This window comes from Pinus tabuliformis, chromosome 3_2 (assembly GCF_031772625.1).
Source record: "Pinus tabuliformis cultivar Carrire ecotype Pingquan chromosome 3_2, CPIR1, whole genome shotgun sequence".
Taxonomy (NCBI): Eukaryota; Viridiplantae; Streptophyta; class Pinopsida; order Pinales; family Pinaceae; genus Pinus; species Pinus tabuliformis.
In genome coordinates, this window is record NC_142302.1 from 1,253,720,618 (window position 1) to 1,253,739,260 (window position 18,643).

The window sequence follows — 18,643 nt, forward strand, 5'->3', positions numbered from 1 at the left end:
CGTCGGGATAGAAGTAGATGGCCCATTCGTAACCCCCGACCACGAAGGTTTCACTAGCGATGTATTTCCCGACTCCCATTCCCTTGGAGAGGGTGTAACCGTTAATTGTGAAGTGATGGGAGCCATTGACGGTGTCAGTAATTGACGTAGAAGTCGACGGCGCGGAGGTTGGGCGAGATGGGCAAGAAAGGGAAGAAGACGAGGGCGCCACTGCAGCTCCCCCTGTCGTTGTTATCATAATCCCCCTGCTACTCGCTCGCTTGGTGGCCACGGCCATTTGCTGTGTTGTCTCTTTGTTTGGGGTTTAATGTCCGAGGATATCTCCTGTGAATCCTTGGTTAACAGCAGCCTGTATCTGATTACTCGTCCTTTCAGAGGGAGATGTATTGAATCCCACATATTTCCTACAATTATTTGTATGAGTGGTTTTGATGAACGCCTAGCTCCCATGTTTTGATGAACGCCCACGTTTTGGTGTTAGAGCGTTTGATGAACGCCCAGCTCCCACTGTTTTGATGAACGCCCACATTTTGGTGTCAGAGCGTTTGATGAACGCCCAGCTCCCACGTAGCTCCCACGTATTATTTGCATTATACCGCTTGGTATTTCCTACCCATACCACCGTGCGATACTATTCTCCATCGTCCAGTCAGTACACTCTGCATTCACATTGTTCGACTGAATTTCGTGTCAGTCTCCTCGACACTATTTTTGAGCTCATAAAAAGTTTGCAATAACACTCAGAAACGCCTCCACCACTCGAAAGTTTACTTACTCGTGTTGTTGCCCAATCTGTTGTTGTCAAAGGAATTCAAAACGACGTTGTCAAAGGAATTCAAAAAGTTTTGAACGTCCCTGTCCGCTCATATTACGCTCCTCCAAATGCCGTATAGATTGGTGATACGATGCGTTGTTTGATGATTTTTCCAACATGAAAGATTGAGTGGAGAGCAATAAGATTGTGGAAGGACACCATATATTCATTGCTCGGTGACTGTTCCAAACCAAGTTTCGTTTGTCCCTTTGTCGTCTCTTCAATCTCTGACGCTGCTACTGACTAAATCTGTTGACTAAATCGTCCACTAAATCTGGAGCAAAAAGTTTGGGACTCTCCGCAGCTTTATTGGCCATATTTGTGAGCCCGGTCTTGGTATCAGTTGAACGCCATGTCCGCCAGAGCCCTATCGTTGATGCCATTGAGGTGAGCGCCTCTTCAAGTATTGTGAGAAGCGCCCAGCCATCACCGAATTGTGTGTAGATAGCTGCGAGATTTATCTGACGCTGCAAGGGTCATAGCCGAGATTTATCTGACGCTGCAAGGGTCATAGCCGAGCCTTTGAAAGTAATTGCTTGGCAGCCAAGAAAACGTCCTGCAGTGTCCACACTGCTTCAGCGAACGAGCTAGATTTCTCCATGTATGTTTAGATTGACAGAGAACGCTGCTTGCATCAGAGGAGAGAAGAGAAAATTTTTATTTGTTGCAGGAGCAGAAGAGAAAAGGAGAAAAACACGTGGGAGGTGTGAACGTGAGCACTAGTGCGGTGAGCTTCTAGTGTTGTTTAAGCGATCTGAGGGCACCGTGAATTCTGGAGATTGCCAGAGCCATCACAAAACAAGGAGAATAATTATCGCAGAGCCAACACCATGAGTAAAGAAGCCAGTGATTCTTGTTATTTATAGCCACAATCTATAAAAGTACAGTAAGCCAGCGCCATCCATTTGCTGTTGAAGATTTAAAGTTAATTTGTTTACAAAGTCAATCTTACTGCCAAGCAACTTGGGCTCATTTTTGAGATGATCAGTGAAAAGAAATAGTGTAGTGTTGTGTAAATAAACCTGTGAGTGAGTGACTGCCTTTATTTTTTGCTATGTTCAAAATTAAGTTTGCGCTGGTGACTACATGCAATAACTCTGTAAATATATATATATATATATATATATATATATATATATATATATATATATCATTTTCCATTTTATAAAATACTGAGTAATTTCGGTGATCAAGACTATTATATGCTGAAGGAGTGATATATGGATTCCATGGGAGATGATGGTGATGTTGTGTGTTTTGGTTATCTGCGATGAGATGAGCTATTGGTTATTGTACGCTGATCCAACCTATATGCTAGTATAATATTGGTCCTTCATATATGATGAGAAGCGTTGAAGCTAGTACGTTGAAGTCTTGCTTTGTGGAGCACCCTTTATTTGATTTTGGGATTGCATTCAATAATATAAATTGTTGGAAAATGGTTGATGGAGTGTTGGAACTACTAAACAATTTAATACATTCTACTGTCGACAACACAATCATGATTGATAAAGTCATTCTCAGAAATATTCAAACCTGTTTGCAAAATGCACAAGAACAGATTGATTTTTTGCAGCTCGAATCTCAGCTACAACAAGAAGAACTAAAACAGAGGAGTCATTCTGAACATGTTTCTGTTCAGAACATTGAGACAGCAACCCATCAATAGCAAGTCAATAATGTTACAGTTCATTCAGATAAAGCAGCAAGGTTACATGCAGATGCAGAGGTTCAGCTTGCACTTCCCAAGCCCATCATCAGACCTTGGGAAGATCTTGTCCACAACAAACACAGAACTGGTCTTGGATATGACAAGGACTTGTACTTTCATATTCCAGACTACTCAAAGCCCATTCAATTTCAGAGTGCTGGATTCATTCATGATAGTTCACCTGCTCCTCATGACAGTTCAACTCCAGTTGTTCCAGATTCTACCCCTCTTCCACAACAACAACAATAGATTGTGAAATGCCAACACTGTGACCAAGTTGGCCATTTGAAAGATCATTGTTTTGATCTTCATCCATGTAAGCATTGTCATAAAACCACCCATTCTTCACACAGATGCTTCAGAAACAAACGTCCTGCAAGAACAAAGATTCATCTTGGATGGATCGCTTCTTGGCAATGGGCATCAACAGCCAAGAAGATATTCCAAACGCATGTCAGAACTTGTTCCAGAGTATTGAACAATCTTGCAGTTGAGTTTTCTCCATCATCTCACCTTGTATCTGACAGGGGGGGAAATGATGGTCATATACAAGCTTCAAAGTCACATCAAGCGAGCCTGAGCCACAACCTACCATACCAGATTCAGAGTTGTAGCCAGAAAAAAAGATGCCCCTGAGCATGCCTTCAGTTGGTAATCTGGGACACTTCCTTTAGCAGAAGACTTCAGCTTCTTTCCAGTTTCGGAAGAGTTCCAGGAACAAAATTGAGAATACTTCCTCTAGCAGAAGACTCCAGCTTCTTGCCAGTTTTGGAAGAGTTCTAGGAATTGCATTAAGCATTCTAGAGTTGTTGGTCATCCTTAAACCATCACAGGTTGAGACTTCCCTTTTCAGGTTGAAGTTCTCCCTTTTATGCGAGGTGATACCTCCCTTTATTGGTTGAAGCTTTCCCTCTTCAAAACAATAGGAGCACTTCCTCTCGCAGAAGACTTCAACTTCTTGCCAGTTTTGGAAGAGTTTCGGGAACCGCACTAAGGGTTCCAGTGTTGGTGGTCATCCTTAAACCACCGCCCTTTATACCAACATTTCAGAGAGCACATTCAGCCTAGTGCTGCCATGAATTTTTGCACATTTTGTATTACAGCTCTCTTCTTGGACTCATACATAACCCTTCGGATTAAGGGGGCGAATGTTGGATACCTAATCCTCAATGGGTTAGTGTGGAAGCTGAATGGACAAAAGGAGTCCAAGAGACCTTGGGATGTGAAACCCAATGGTCACAACATGTACTATAAATGTAAATCATTTGTTAATAAAAATTGTACTCTCATGATTTATCCTTCAGATTATTCTTGTTGCCCCATGTGTGTTTAACACGGACTTTTCATCAGATATCATGGGAATGTTATGTTGACTGATGGAAGTGTCATATGTCTTGAGATCTTCATAATTCCAAGCAAAAACATTTTTGTATTTCTTTAACAACTGAACAAAGGCTTACCTTTCTTCTAGCGTAAGACCGAGTCCTAGATTGATATTTTTGAGGTTTAAGGTCAGTTCCAAGATTAACTAATTCAAAGCTCAAAGTTGAACTTTGAAACTTTGAGTTAGTGGGTTTCTTGAACCTATCCTTAAGATTATATAAGTCTTCCAGCTTAACCACAAAATTAGGCATGGAATTTGCAGTCATTCTTTCTTAAGCTAGTTGTCATGTTGATCTTCGTCAATTATTTGTTCATTGTAAGAGCCTTCGGATGTTAGAAAACTTATGATATCCGGATCATTATTAAAGACTCACCAATTTGTGATATTGTCGGGAATAGAAGACCTAAAAATCAATTCACTAGAAAAGCGATCGAGGCTATAATCTCCTGGTGGAATGAGCTTGGATGCAACATTAGCCAAAAGATCGGCACTTGCATTTTGGAGTCTTGGAATAGAGGAAACGTTAAATGATGTAAAATAAGAGGTGAGATCCTGGACTAATGATTGATAATGTTTCAAGTGTCTAGAGAGGTAGTGTATAGTATTCCTTACTTGCTTAATTACAATTTCCGAATCTTGAAACACTTGAAGATATCTGATATTAAGGTCGATAGCATATACAACCCTTGAACTAATGCTTCATATCCGACAGCGTTATTTGTGCATTCATTCAAGTCTGCATGCTAACATAGTTTTTTCCCCTTCTGGGCTAACTAATATGCATCTGATCTAGCTCCATCGTTAGATCTAGATCCATCAAAATATAATTTCCAAAATAAAGACTTAATTACAGGTTTATCTACAAAATTTATACATTTAGAAGCATCTGTTTGGGAGTAATTTTCAAATTGTGATATAACAAAATTTTCCAAGAAGGGTGAAGTATTTGCATTAAAATTTCATAGAAATGATTCAACTAAGTATTTCCAATGATATTGTTGTTGTTTAGAAAATCTTCGGCAAAATCACATAATCAATCTTTTGTCGACGCGTTTCGAACCAACCAGTGTGGTTCATCGTCAGGACAAGTTGAAGAACAGATCCAGCTTCGCCTGTTTAAATAGCTAGAGCAGAGACCCCAACGGTTACCTGGCCAAAGGTTGACTTAAGGAGCAAGGTCAAATTTAGTTATATTAGGTAAGAAATAAATAAATAAATATCTAAATATATCAATGATAAATTATAATATACTAATAAATAAATCCAAATTTAATAAATATATATAAATCTATATAAATTTTAGTTATATTAGGTGTGAGATAACCAAATAAATATATAAATAAAACAATAATAAATTATTTATTTATTAACTTATATAAATCATAATAAATTATATTTATTTATTTATTAAATCAAAATATAAAACAAAAATAAATCAATTATTTAATTTATATAAATGGTATTATTAGTGAGGTAAATGAATATAAATTCATATATAAATATATAAATTTAGTTATATTAGGGGTGAGATAACAAACTAAATATATAACTAAATTAATAATAAATTATTTATTTAATAAATAAATATATAAATATATAAAAATAATAATAAATTCTATTTATTTATTTATTAAATAAATAAATTAATATAAAAACATAAATTAATAAATATAATAGGAAAGATAAATTATTTATTTAATTTATATAAATGGTATTATTAGTAAGGTAAATAAATATAAATTCATATATATAAATTTAGTTATATTAGGGTGAGATAACCAAATAAATATATAAATATAAAATAATAATAAATTATTATTTATTAACTAAATATATAAATAAAAAATCATATAAAAAAAAAAAAAATTATTTATTTATTAAATAAAAAAGTAAATTATTTATTTAATTTATATAAATGGTATTATTAATGAGGTAAATAAAAATAAAAATTAGTTATATTAGGTGTGAGATAACAAAATAAATATATAAATATATAAAAATAATAATAAATTATTTATTTATTTATTAAATAAATATATAAATATATAAAAATAATGATAGATTATATTTATTTATTTATTAAATAAATAAATAAATATAAATTAAAAAATATAATAGCAACGGTAAATAATTTATTTAATTCATATATAAGGGGTTTTTTAAACGAAAGTTAAAGGGAGATTCAATTCTAAGGTTCTAATAGAAATAAATGAAATTGTTGTATGCAACTGGTTCATTTTCTCCCTCCAATTTTGTGACAATATACTTTTGATATTTCTCTTGATCAACCCTTATTTGATTCGGCTTACCATTATAGGGAAGCCACATGTGGGACCAGTCGGTTGCGAAATAGCCATGAAGCTTTTATGACCAGTCTCTGCTAAGGATAAAACTGTAGAATTCTAAGATATCAACCACAAGGATGTCAATAACTTGACACACTTTTGGTTTTGATGAGAGTAGAATAGTGACTTGATTGAGTTACCCTATAACTTCGATTTGAGATCGATCTAATTGCACAATGCGAACAACAGATTTTTGGGGCTCCACATCCAATTTCGCACAAACTGTTCTTGGTAGAATGTTAGATGATGCTCTAGAATAAACTAAACAGTTGTGTATATTTTTATTGAAAATCTCAAAAGTCAAAAGAAATGGAGGTGTATGGGATTTGGATCTTCCTCCTATTAGAGCGATATCAGTTGAACTGATTTTATCTAATGAGGTATTAGGAGGCCTTCCCATTTCTTGAGTAGGTTGCGGGATTACAGCAACAAGAAGAGGAGAAGTAGGGACTACTTTTAGTTCTTTGAGAAATAGCTTTTGTTGATGTTTTAACTTGCTAAGCTCATGGAATGTAATATTCGCCCTGGTCTTTTTCATATCTTCAACGATGTTGTATTCCATTTCATTAGAGACTAACAGGGTTTTAGTTGAAGGTGAAGAATTTGATTGAGGAGGAGTGGTTTGAGTGGATTTGGGGGAAGATTTATTACCTATTAATTTATCTTTAGGAGCTAGAGTTGATGCTTTCTATTTTGGATTTGTTTGTGGCAAATCAACAGTGCTTCTACTCCTGGTTGCGACAGGTAATGCTTCTTTTGCTTCTTCGTTAGGAAGGATAAAATCCCACATTCCATGTAATTCAACTACTTCATCATCATCAATTTGTTCTTCAGCTGTTGAGATTTCTTCTTCCTCTACATCTGATTCAGCATTTGATATGGTACTTGGAGGCTTAGGATCAGAGGAAGGGTTTATTTTGTAAGGTATGTAAGCTTTCCTTGAGGAGGTCTCAGCTATTTGTTTTTTGATGTTAACCATTTTGTTGGACATGGTTTTTACGACCTTTTGCAATCCTTCAAGATCAAAAGGATCTTTAGGTGTTTTTTTCTTGGATTCGTCCCTAAAATTTACCTTCTTGGATTTCCGTTCTTCTAATGCATTCTTTTTTTCTAAAGCTAAAATTCATTTTTCTACAGTTATGGCTTCTTTCATGTTTTCTGCCAAAGTTGGTTTTGAAGCTCTATCGACAAAAATAGTTGTGTTTGAGGGAAGAGCAGAAATGTACCATTCATTTTGGACTTCATCACTGGATTTGGATGTCATTGGGATTTTGTTCAATAACTTATTAAATCATGAATTGAAGTCCTTAATTGGTTCTCTAGGTTCAACTTTCAAGTTAGAGAGATAATTGAGAAGAGTAGTTGTCAATCAGTCATCTCCAAACTTGGTTAAGAACTACTCCTAGAAGGCATCCCAACTATTAATGGAACTAGATGGTAATGAAAAATACCATGATCTTGTTGATCCTTGTAAAGTATAAGGGAATAATATCACAACTTCATCTTCTTCTACCACTGCATTCAGATTTATGGACAACATAAAAAAAAAATTATGTGCTCTTCAGCAAGCAGACCATCATCAGGGTTAAATTTTGGCAACCATTTCATTGGATGCATAGGTAATGGATGTAATGGTCCTGCCATTCAAACAACTCCTGGATTTGTCCATGGTATTTGAGCCATAATGGGTATCTGTGTAGAGGAAGATGTTTCAGTAGTTGAAGGTGATTGGATAGAGGAGGCTTGTGCTCAAGTACTAGTGTAAACCACGATCTGAAGTTGTGAGGTGGATGATTGATTTTGTGATGAAGTGGATGGAATGAACAAAGTTGTTTCAGGTGATGATGAGATAACCTCATTATGAGCTTTAGACTGTGTTTTCTTAGTTTTCCTTCAGTTTGGTAGAGGGAATTAAAATGGGGGGATCCCAATTTTTTTTCTTTGTGATCTAGTTAACCTTTGAGAGGAAGGAAACTGAGAAGTAACACTAGCTTGAGATAACTCATATTATTCTTGAGATATTGAAATCCCTTGCAGTTTATGGATTAAAGACTGCACTTCAGGAGTTTCAATAGAAGAATATTGATCTGACTTCTTTGGGACCTCAGTAGTGGATTCTAAGGATTTCTTTACAACTTCTCGCCTAGGATTTGGGGATTTAGAATGTGACTGAGAAGTTGGAGGTGATGGTGAGGGAGTTTTACTCTTGGAATGGCTTATTGATTTATATTTGCTTGCCATTCATAGTTAGGCCCTCTTTCTAGCGCAAAAATGTTGAAGCCTCGAAAATCGCTGCGACGACATGGGGGGAAACCACTCGGTTCGGACCTTGGAAGCAACTCCTTTTCCGTTAGGTCTACTGGCTCCGACTAGGGATAATGGGACTAGTTTCCCAGAAAATATTTGATAGTGATGGTGGGATGGTATTTGATGTAACAGGAAATGATTAAGCTAAGTGTAATATAATCTAACTTCTAAACACATGCATATATCCTATTTTAACACTATTTAACTATAAGTATACCCAAGAATGAAATACGATATGCGGTCTGCAATGGTGTCTTACAGCAATTGGTAATAAAGATCATTGAACTGCAACAAGAAATTAAATCGTTTAACATAATTGTTTTGGATAAATAGTTATACAAAACGATTGAGAAAAATATATCGCATATGAAATCGTTCATGTATTCATAGTGGAATTAAAGTAAAAATCATACAGAAGTGCAATAATGCTAGAACTATAATTCAAACTTTCATACATAAAACAATTGAAAGAATAAGTATTGCTTGATACATAAATAAAACATGATCATAAGATAAAAGTACCATATATGATAAGTCATGCTCATGTGCTTCAACAATATTGACCCAATTTCAATCAATCCAACACATTCTAAGAGTACAAAAGTGCATTTCAGTAGAGCATGCTAGATATTTAAAGAAAATAGATCTTGTTCCATTCATTTCATCAAAACCTCCTCAAAAGTACAGAAGTGCAATGTTTTGAAAAGTGTTTTTGATAAAATTTCTAGACCCCTCTCTAAATGCATGAGAGGGGTTTAAATACTAAACTATATGTCTTAAAATAGATTATTACAAAAATAGTTGAGGAGGTCCAAATGACCTTCCTCGGAATATGAAAAAATAAAACTAAAAGAAAAAAAAATGACTAGCTCCTTTTGACTTGATCTCTAAGATCACAAATATCAGTCATTGGCTTGAGCTGAGGCGGTTGGCCGATTGCAGATTTTAACTACCCAGAAAATAAGGCATTTGTTAGTGTTGGCACCATATTTTGTGTAGATGTTGTTAAACATCTCAGAGTCATCCATTGGTTGTGTGGTTTCACTAAAAACTGCCAGTATGCCTCCCAATTCAGCCTGTTTAACTGTTTGATTGCCTCCTCCTTTTCTTGCGCTACCTGTTTCCACTGCTGCTCTAGCTGTCTGGCATTAGGAAGAAATCTTGGTACACATTCCTTGACCAAATTGGCGCCATGAAGATTTTTGTTAATGGCTTCTATTATATTGTTTGTTGCTATCGTTGCTATCGTTGTTGCCCTTTCCGCCTACTTCAACTGAGAATCCCAATCTGTGAACAAAATATCTTTATGAGACTCTTCCAACTTTGGCAGGTCAGCCTTCCTCCCATCCTCTGATTCTTTCCAGGTGATAAACTCAGAAACCCTTTTGTGGATTTCATCATATTCGAGCCTCATATCAACAAATTGGTTCGTTAATTTATCATTGGTCTCGCAATAAGGATTTATCTGCGAGATTTTTTGGCAAAATACTTCCTTTTGCTGCATTAGTAAGGAATTGAGGCTAAGCGCTTCCTTGATGAATTTGTCGATTTTTGGATTGTCTCTAAGTTTATCTATCATGGCTTGTATCTACAAATCCTTTTCTGCTAAGCTGGCTTGATGTTGTATTCTCATCTGTTCGAATTCCTTTTGGAGTTGGGCTACTTGCAATTATGCTTGCTGATTAGATTTTTCTTGGGCTAATTGTTGTTCTAGCAGCAAAATTCTCTATTCTTTCTCCTTAAGCAGCATTTGGACCTCTGTCACCTTGTCAATAGTTGTTGTGGCATAGGCTCCCATGAATTGTGATAGTTTTGTGAGATTCTCAGATGGGTCGATAGGTGAGTCCTTCCATACGATGTCCATTGGTTCATTTTCTAGAGTCATAACAACTACAACGTCCAGCTTTCTTTTCTTCCTTTGTCTCTTGACTACAACTTTGTGGGTAGGGCTATAAAATACATCTAGAGGAGGTATTTCTTCAATTCTTAAAACAATTCTGAAGTAGGAGTAATAGGAATGATCTCAACGTCCTGAGTGCCTGTATTTCTTTCCTTTGTTGTTTTTGGATTGGGCTTATGCTGGGTTTGCTTGGGAGTTTGCATTCTAGATGTTTGCTCAGGGTTTGTATCTGTATGGAGCTTTTTGTTGAACTGTTCCCATTCTTTTTCGAGGTCAATGACTAGGGCTTTACCTGACTGAGTTGAAGTAGAAACAATTTCGACTTGTTTCTTTACTTTGGCCTACTCGTCTGTCTCCTTTGTACTTTTAGTTGTGTATTTTTCAGATTCTTTATTTGTGTTTCCTCCCCCCCTTTTGAGAATGATGCTCTGATTGCTCTGACTCGTGCGTAGATCTCTCTTGGGTTTCTTCTTTAGAGTTTTCTTTGGAGTTGCCCTCCAAGCTTACACTGGGAGTTGGCTCCCTTATTGGTTCAATCTACAAGTAGGTCCAATGAGACCTTTAATAATCTCTTTTTTCCTGTACACATGGAAAGCCTCAACATCCTCCAGGGTCAAAAGCAGAGATTCCATATGCAAAACTTGTGAAATTTTTTCTTCCTGTAGGAAGAGGTCATCGAAGGTGTACTCTTCATGGGTGAACTGTTTTACTTTTACCATAGAAGTAAAATCCTTAATAGTGTCATTTGCGTCATACTATCTTCCCAGAAATGTAGATAATTTCATAGATTTAATAATATCTGCTTCTTTTTGTTCATGTCCATAATCATGTAGTGAAAAAGCACCACATTGTAATGGGAATGTAGGCCAAATGGCCTTCTTCTGCTCTTTCAATCCTCTGCTTAATCCACCTTCCACTGTTGTTTGGTAGGCAATTCTCTGGCCATTAGTTTGTCGGGAACATAATATGGGAGGACATGCGGTGAAGCAATGCTCCAAAAGTCTCTAATGTAGGTGAATGTTTCTTCCCCAAACCATCTGGCTACTGGAAAGATATCTACCTCGGCCTCTTTGGAAAAACCTAGGGGCAGTTGTCATAAACTTCTTTATGAATGGGTAGCATAACCCATTGACAGATCTTATAAAAATGGGGGTGGAATTGATATTCCCACAAAATCTTATGGTATACATGGATGGGTAGTGGGTTCTATACAGTCCACTTCCATCCCATATTGGGAAATTGAGAAAAAAAAACTAATTTCATCCATAACAAAATCACTCATGAAAAACGGGGGATAAGCCCTTAAAGGGGAACTTCTTTTTCTTCTATATTCTATAATGGGTTTTGCTAAATTATCTGATAAAATTTGAGCCCAGTTCATTATTGTTGCATTCATTGTTGCATGTATCAATGGGATCCAATCCATGGAAAACTTGGTGCTATTAGGTCTACCAAATAACCTACATATCGTTGTTGCTGCAAAACTATGGGGAGTAGAAATGGATTTCGTGGAGTAAATACTAGTTTTATCCCGTTTGAGCTTGCCCTCGCTTGATTTCCAGGTCTGCGTGATGTCTGACAGGTCCTCATTTTCTTTAGCAAATTGCTTAAGGAACTGTTTGTTGTAGAAATTTTGCAGCTCAGGTAACTAGTACATTAGTCGTAGGTTGTCTGTTGAGAAGGACCCCATGACCTCTTGTCTGTGATTCTTGAATGTTCGCTCTGTGATGTCTACCTCATCAATTACCCATTTGACCATGTCTGTGTATGGGATTATTTTTGGTCTTGCAGCTATGCGGTGCAGGAAATAACATGTTGTTTTGAAATAAGAGGCATTAGATGAGTCATGAACATCTATCGTGGCCTTTGTTACCAGTGGCCTGGGTTGTTGTTCTTCTAACAAGTTGTACATGGCCTCCCATGTCGTAGTTCCTCCATCTCTACTACATGTAGTATCAAAGAAAAGCGGCACCATTTCTGATTTCTCAGATGCAGTTCCCTTCCCTTTCTTCCCCATTGTTTCTAATGATGTTCTCTGCGGAGTTTTCCTGAAATGGAGCAAAGCGGAAGTTATCGGATAAACACAAGCGAGAATGATAGTGATAATAAATATAGTTAATCCCAAAAAGGTGATAAGATAGGAGCTATTATTCTTTACACAAAAGAAAAGATAGCATATCACGTCAAGCCGCTCTTTAACATAAATGCCATTAAACTCATTAAATAGCCACTAAGGCTCCTTATCATTGCTTTTATTACTTATTAAATTACCACATCGCAAACGGGAAGGAAAAACCTTTAAGGTGGCAGGTTTAACTGCGAGAATGCCGATTTTGCGATTGCGATGCAATATCACAAATCGCATTATTGCATATTTGATTGTGCGCTTTCTCAAAGTTCTTTAGAATTTTGCGAGATGCGAGATAAGCGAGGTATCCTTTACCGTTTGGAGCGTAGTTTTCTTGAAGGAGTAATTACTTCTTAAAGTGGCTTTTCACTACGTAGCGGACTTAACTCTCAATTTATAATATTTGCTTTTATTGGGTCCGGGCTTTATTGCATTTTGGAAGCTCACGCATTTCATAAGATTGGACTCTTTAAATAAATTGATGTGATGCGATGAGGTTGAGTCATTCTATCGCAATATCGCATTTCGCATGTTACAACATGCTTTGCGAGTTGTGTCCTTTGTGTACGCCGATATGTGATTGCGATAAGCGCTTTACTTATAGGAAATGCCTTAACTCTTAGTTTTTTAATGAAAAGTCTAATGAAGTCTAAGTCAAATGCGGTGATTCATTTTATCACAATTCGCAGATTTCATTTGTTAACTAACTCTTCAACGCACTTGGTCCAGTGATATGCAAAAAGGCGGGAATTGCTAGTTTTAGAGGGTTTTGACTCGATATCGTGATTTATTCCTAAAAGTTCAAAGGAAAGCATCTAAGTGCTAATTTTTTATTGGAGAGTTTTTTATAAAGGGTCCCCATTTATTAATTAACAAATTAACCATTAGACTAATAAATGGGGGGTTGTTGAGTAGCACAACACTCCCTCAACCTCAAAAATATAGAACGACAACAGTTGTGAGAGGCAGTTAGAAGGTGGAATAGTGAGCTCACAGGTGGCTGTGAGAATCCCTAACCAGGCAGCCTCATCAACAACAGTTCACTTCAGTTTCGAATAATAATCAAAGGGTATGTTTGACTGATTTTTTTCCTCGTGTTGGATCCTTGTTTAGATCAGTTTGGATGAGATTTATATGTAGCCTATGGGAGCCAATTAGAAAGGCTGACTTGGGGGGATAGAAGCCTTTCTTAGGACCAGATCTTACAGTAATTTTATTTGGCATCATTGAACTGGTGGAGGGTAGTGTGTTGATGACCCAAAGTAGCCCTTGACAAGAAGTCATAAAGAGAGCTTGATAGATGAAGGTTGGGTGAAGTTGTTAAGCCTATGTGTAGCTCTTTGATGGACGAAAGAAGCTACTAGAAGGAAAATTTGAGCTCAGTTGTTGGCCAACCTAGAAGAGCAGATTGGATCAGCCTATGTTCATTGTAGCATAAGTGACTTGCACCAGTGATAGGTGGCAGCCCTCCTGGAGACTCTATGTGTTGTCCTTTTATGGAATAAGGGGCAGTTAGAGAGAAGAATGGAAGCGAAGGACCAAAAGGACGAGATACGACATAGAGACTACAACGAGATTGACATTATATCTTGTATCCCTTGTATGGGAATCCTAGACGATTGTTTTACTCAGTTGGTCTAATATAATGAAGATTGGGTTGCTGTACATATTTGTACAATATTTTGTAAAAAGTTGTCTATACTTGTGCATGTCTGATTTACTGTTGTATATTGTTCCATAGTGAAAAGTAGTTCTATTGAGATTCTTGGTTTGATAACATCGGAGATTCTAAGATTCTAACCTAGACCCAATATCGTCGAAACTCAACATGGTATAAGAGCGTGTTCGAGCTATCATTGAAAGACAATGAATCAGAGTGTGCACAATGAAGTACAACTTAAGAGGGAGTTGGTCACATTGTAGGCGATAATTTCAAAGTTACAGGTTGGTCTTCGGTACAAGGATAGATTGGAGGGGTTATCCAATTACAGTCTATGGAAGGAAAGGATCAAGTTAGTCATGCAGGTGAATAGGATCTGGGATTTTTCTGAGAAGGCCATCTAGAAGCCAACTGACACAAAGGATCTGGAAGTGTACAAGGATTTGGATACAAGAGCGAGATTGATCATCCTTGATGGTGTGAAGGATCCCCTAATACCTCATTTTTCTGGGAAGAACATTGCACATGAGATGTGGATGGTTGTTTAAAATTTGTTCCAAAATAAGAATGAGAACTAGGTACTAGTATTGGAGGATAATTTGGAGCCCACCAAGATGATACAAGATGAAGGAATAACTTCATATCTGACGAGATTGTCTCAGGTCAAAGATGAGCTTGTTTTCATTGGTGTGGCTATTTCAGATTCTGATATGGTGAGTATTTATTGGGAAGGGTTCACTAAGGAATGGAAGCCCTTCATTAAGGGGATCAATTCCAGAGAGAAGTTTCTATATTGGAATAGGCTATGGGACGACTTCGTTTAGGAAGAGTTGCGAGATGAGGATCTTCATCCGAAGAAGAGGGCTTCAGGTGATGGCATGGCACTTGCAACACAAATGAAGGGTAAGTACAAGAAGGACTTGCGTAAAGTCAAGTGTTTCAATTGTGGCGAGATGGGTCATTTTTCGTTAAGATGTATGATGAAGAAGGGAGATGATGAGAAGAAGAAAGGGAAGAAAGTCACCGGTGTTTCCACCTCTTCTGAGATATATGCTCTCGCATGGAGGTTGGATGAGGAGCAATTTTCCATGATCTCTCATTTATCGCAAGATACTATCGATGAGGATGGATGGTATGTGGATAGTGGTGTGTCGAAGCATATGACAGAGTCATAGGAGGTTTTCGAGACTTTAGCTAAATGGGACCCAAAGTTGCACATGGTGTTGGATGACAAGAGTTAGAAGGAGATCCGAGGATCGGGAGTTGTGTCATTCAGGATGGAGACAGGATGGGTGATGCAGGTCCAGGATGTATTGTTTGTACCAAGGCTTAGATATAGCATGATATATGTCTCGATGATTGAGAAGAAGGGGTTTGAAGTCTTATTCTAGGATGGGAAGGAAATACTTAGGCCCATAGGATCCATCTCCGCAGGCATTGTACTTGGAGTTAGAGAGAATGGTCTATACAAGATGACAGGAAAGCCTATAAATCACGGGAAGAAAAGGTAGGAGGACCAAGTGCAGGTTCCAAAGAAGGTGCAGGCTTCAAAGGGGAAGGTACATGTTCCAAAGAAGAAGGTCTAGGGTCCTTTCTCAAATACCCTGAGACGTTGTTTTATACTCAAATACCTTTCAAACGGTGCAAAAATTATATCAATTGTATGCAAAAGTTATGCCCTTTGCAAGTTGACCTACTATGTTGACCACCATGGTATGAGTGGATGACACACCAACACCTTGTGACTCATGGATATGAGGTTACCCGCATGTGTAATTTGAAGAAGCCTTCTAGAAGGTTCAAACCTGTAACTCTAGTTGAGGGTTGAGAGAGTCAAACCTTACCCCTAGTTAGGTATCAAACTATGTTAAATATTTTGCCATTAGGAGGAGTAGGGGTTCCATTCTATGTGATTATATTTTGTTCCACAGTTGAGTAGAGGAAACGGGAATGAGAAGTAAGAGAGAAAAATAGAGGGGGTTAGATTTTGTAACAACCTTATAGGCCATAAGTATTAGGTAACTCTAGAGAGAATATATCTTCTTTGTACTTGGACATTTTTCGTACCAAAGAAAAAAGAGTAGAGCAACCTCACCTTCTAGCTAAGTTTTTCCGGTATGGATTTCCCTTAAAAAATATTTGTGTCTATTATGCATAGTGTGTGTATTTCTATTTCTGGCATTCAACTAATTTGATTAATTTAATAAGAAATAGTAAAAATTATAATAATTTTATCAGATCTATTGTGATGAACTATTCCAATAAAATATCCATAACAATGTACATTAATATATTATTTTAACTCTCAGAATTATTTTAATATTCCTAATATTCATTTATCTATATACATTTTAATCTTCTTACTTATAATTATCACCACAAAAAGATTGTATATATAGAAATAGAATGAAGTTTTACCTTAAAAATATATCACTATAATACTAATTTTCAATTACAAATATTATTCTTGTGAAAATATTTATAAAACTTCTAAACCATGTATTAATAAATATATAAAAAAGGTTAAATTAAATTAAACTAAATAGATATCAATAAAGAAGTGGACTACAAGCATTTGATCACTTTGGGACTTGGATTTGAGGTTATGAATTTGGGTCTTGGATTTGAATTTGTAAATTAGTGTTCAAATTGTGTAAAATATTAATAAATATAATTTTATGTGATTATTTATATTTATAAATTTAAATTTTCATGTGTTTTGTTATATGGAGAAGTTTTCTAATTTAATATGGTAAAGATGTTGTAAGGTAATGTAATTGTACTAAAAGACGCAACACATTATGGTAGAGATATTTTAATATAATATAATCTAATATAAATATTTTAACTCGTTAGAAATAAAATAAAAATAAGAATAAGAATATAAGTTTTTAAAAAAATCACAATGACAGGAATACGCCCAAGTCATTGATACAATCATAACTTAAAAGGCAAGTACCCTCCCAAATGTGATTTGATCCCAACCAGGGGTTAAATTTGACGGGTGACCCTACCCGTCAAGGAATTTTTTTATGACGTTTTTATTTTTAAACTGCCCATCAAATGACTTTTAAAATTTATTTGTACAAGTTTTATCTAATTTCAAATTGTACTCATAATTGTTCAAATTTTTCATTTTTTGTTGTACAATTCGGATCAAATTTTTCTGCAAATTTTCCAGATTGTTCAAATGTTCTGAGTTTTTTTGTTTAAAATAGAAATACTGATAAAATAAATGGGAAATATATATAAAAACAACAAAAATTAATATTATGAAATGAAAAAATATATATTCATAATTATATTTATGCATACACTACTAGCCAAAATTCAATTCAAGAAAATAGTAATGCACGTTAACAGAAACAAGGTAATTTACAGTACCATTTTGGTCGAACTAGGTTCTGGGCAGACGTTGACAGCAGTAATTGGAACCACATTCATCATCGGAAAGGGAAATGTGCATCCATCCCGCTCAATTTCGGGCTTTTTCAGCTCACCGCTTGTCTGGCAATCATCAAACCCCTTGCTACTCTCATCGATCTCTTCAACAATGGGAGTACCGAAACAACCACCATAATTATATTTTTCCAAATCTTCAGTGACCTCAATTTTCGGTAAAACAATGGTGGCCGGAGGCAGGACGAAAGGTGGTGGCTCGCAGGCAACTCTCTTCCCTCTCCCTTCAATCTCATTTTCGTTTTGAAGCCGTGAACTAACTCGTTGGCCGCTGGCAGAGGCAGAGGCAGACACATAGGAAGCGAAAGAGCCAATTCTGTGCCTGGAACTTCTACGGGGAGGGGAAGAGGGAGCCTCTGCTGCTTCCTCCTCAATGGACACACCATTTCCACCATGGAAACCCTCCTCTACGTCTACGATTTCCTCATTTTTGGGTTTATTAACCAAAGCACTGCGAGCTCGAGTCAAGGGAGGCACAAATTCATATTCACATTCACACTCACTCTCAGTATCACCGTAATCATCATCAAATTCTTCCACTGTCCATTTACCCCGCCTCTTTCCTTCTTTTCTCTTGTGCTGAAACAAAAAGCCCAATTACTTACATGTAAGTGGCCACTCATTGTCAAATACCTGTACCAGAACGCCCAAAATAAAAAAAAAATCAAAATGCAATAACTATCATACATGGAATTATACAGCTGAAAATGCAAGTATACCTTCAGCAAACGCTTCAGGACTGGAGATACATCATTACTCGTAGGCCTAGAGGCTTCATGGCCTTCAGAGCTCTCACGAATTTCTCGTTCCCCATTTTTTCCCACCTCAAATATGTTAGCTTTCTCAACCTCTATGCAGAGACGGGTAAAATTCAAAGCGAAAAACAGACATACACGTGCCGCGCAGCCGGAAGATCGATGCCTCTGTGAAGTCCA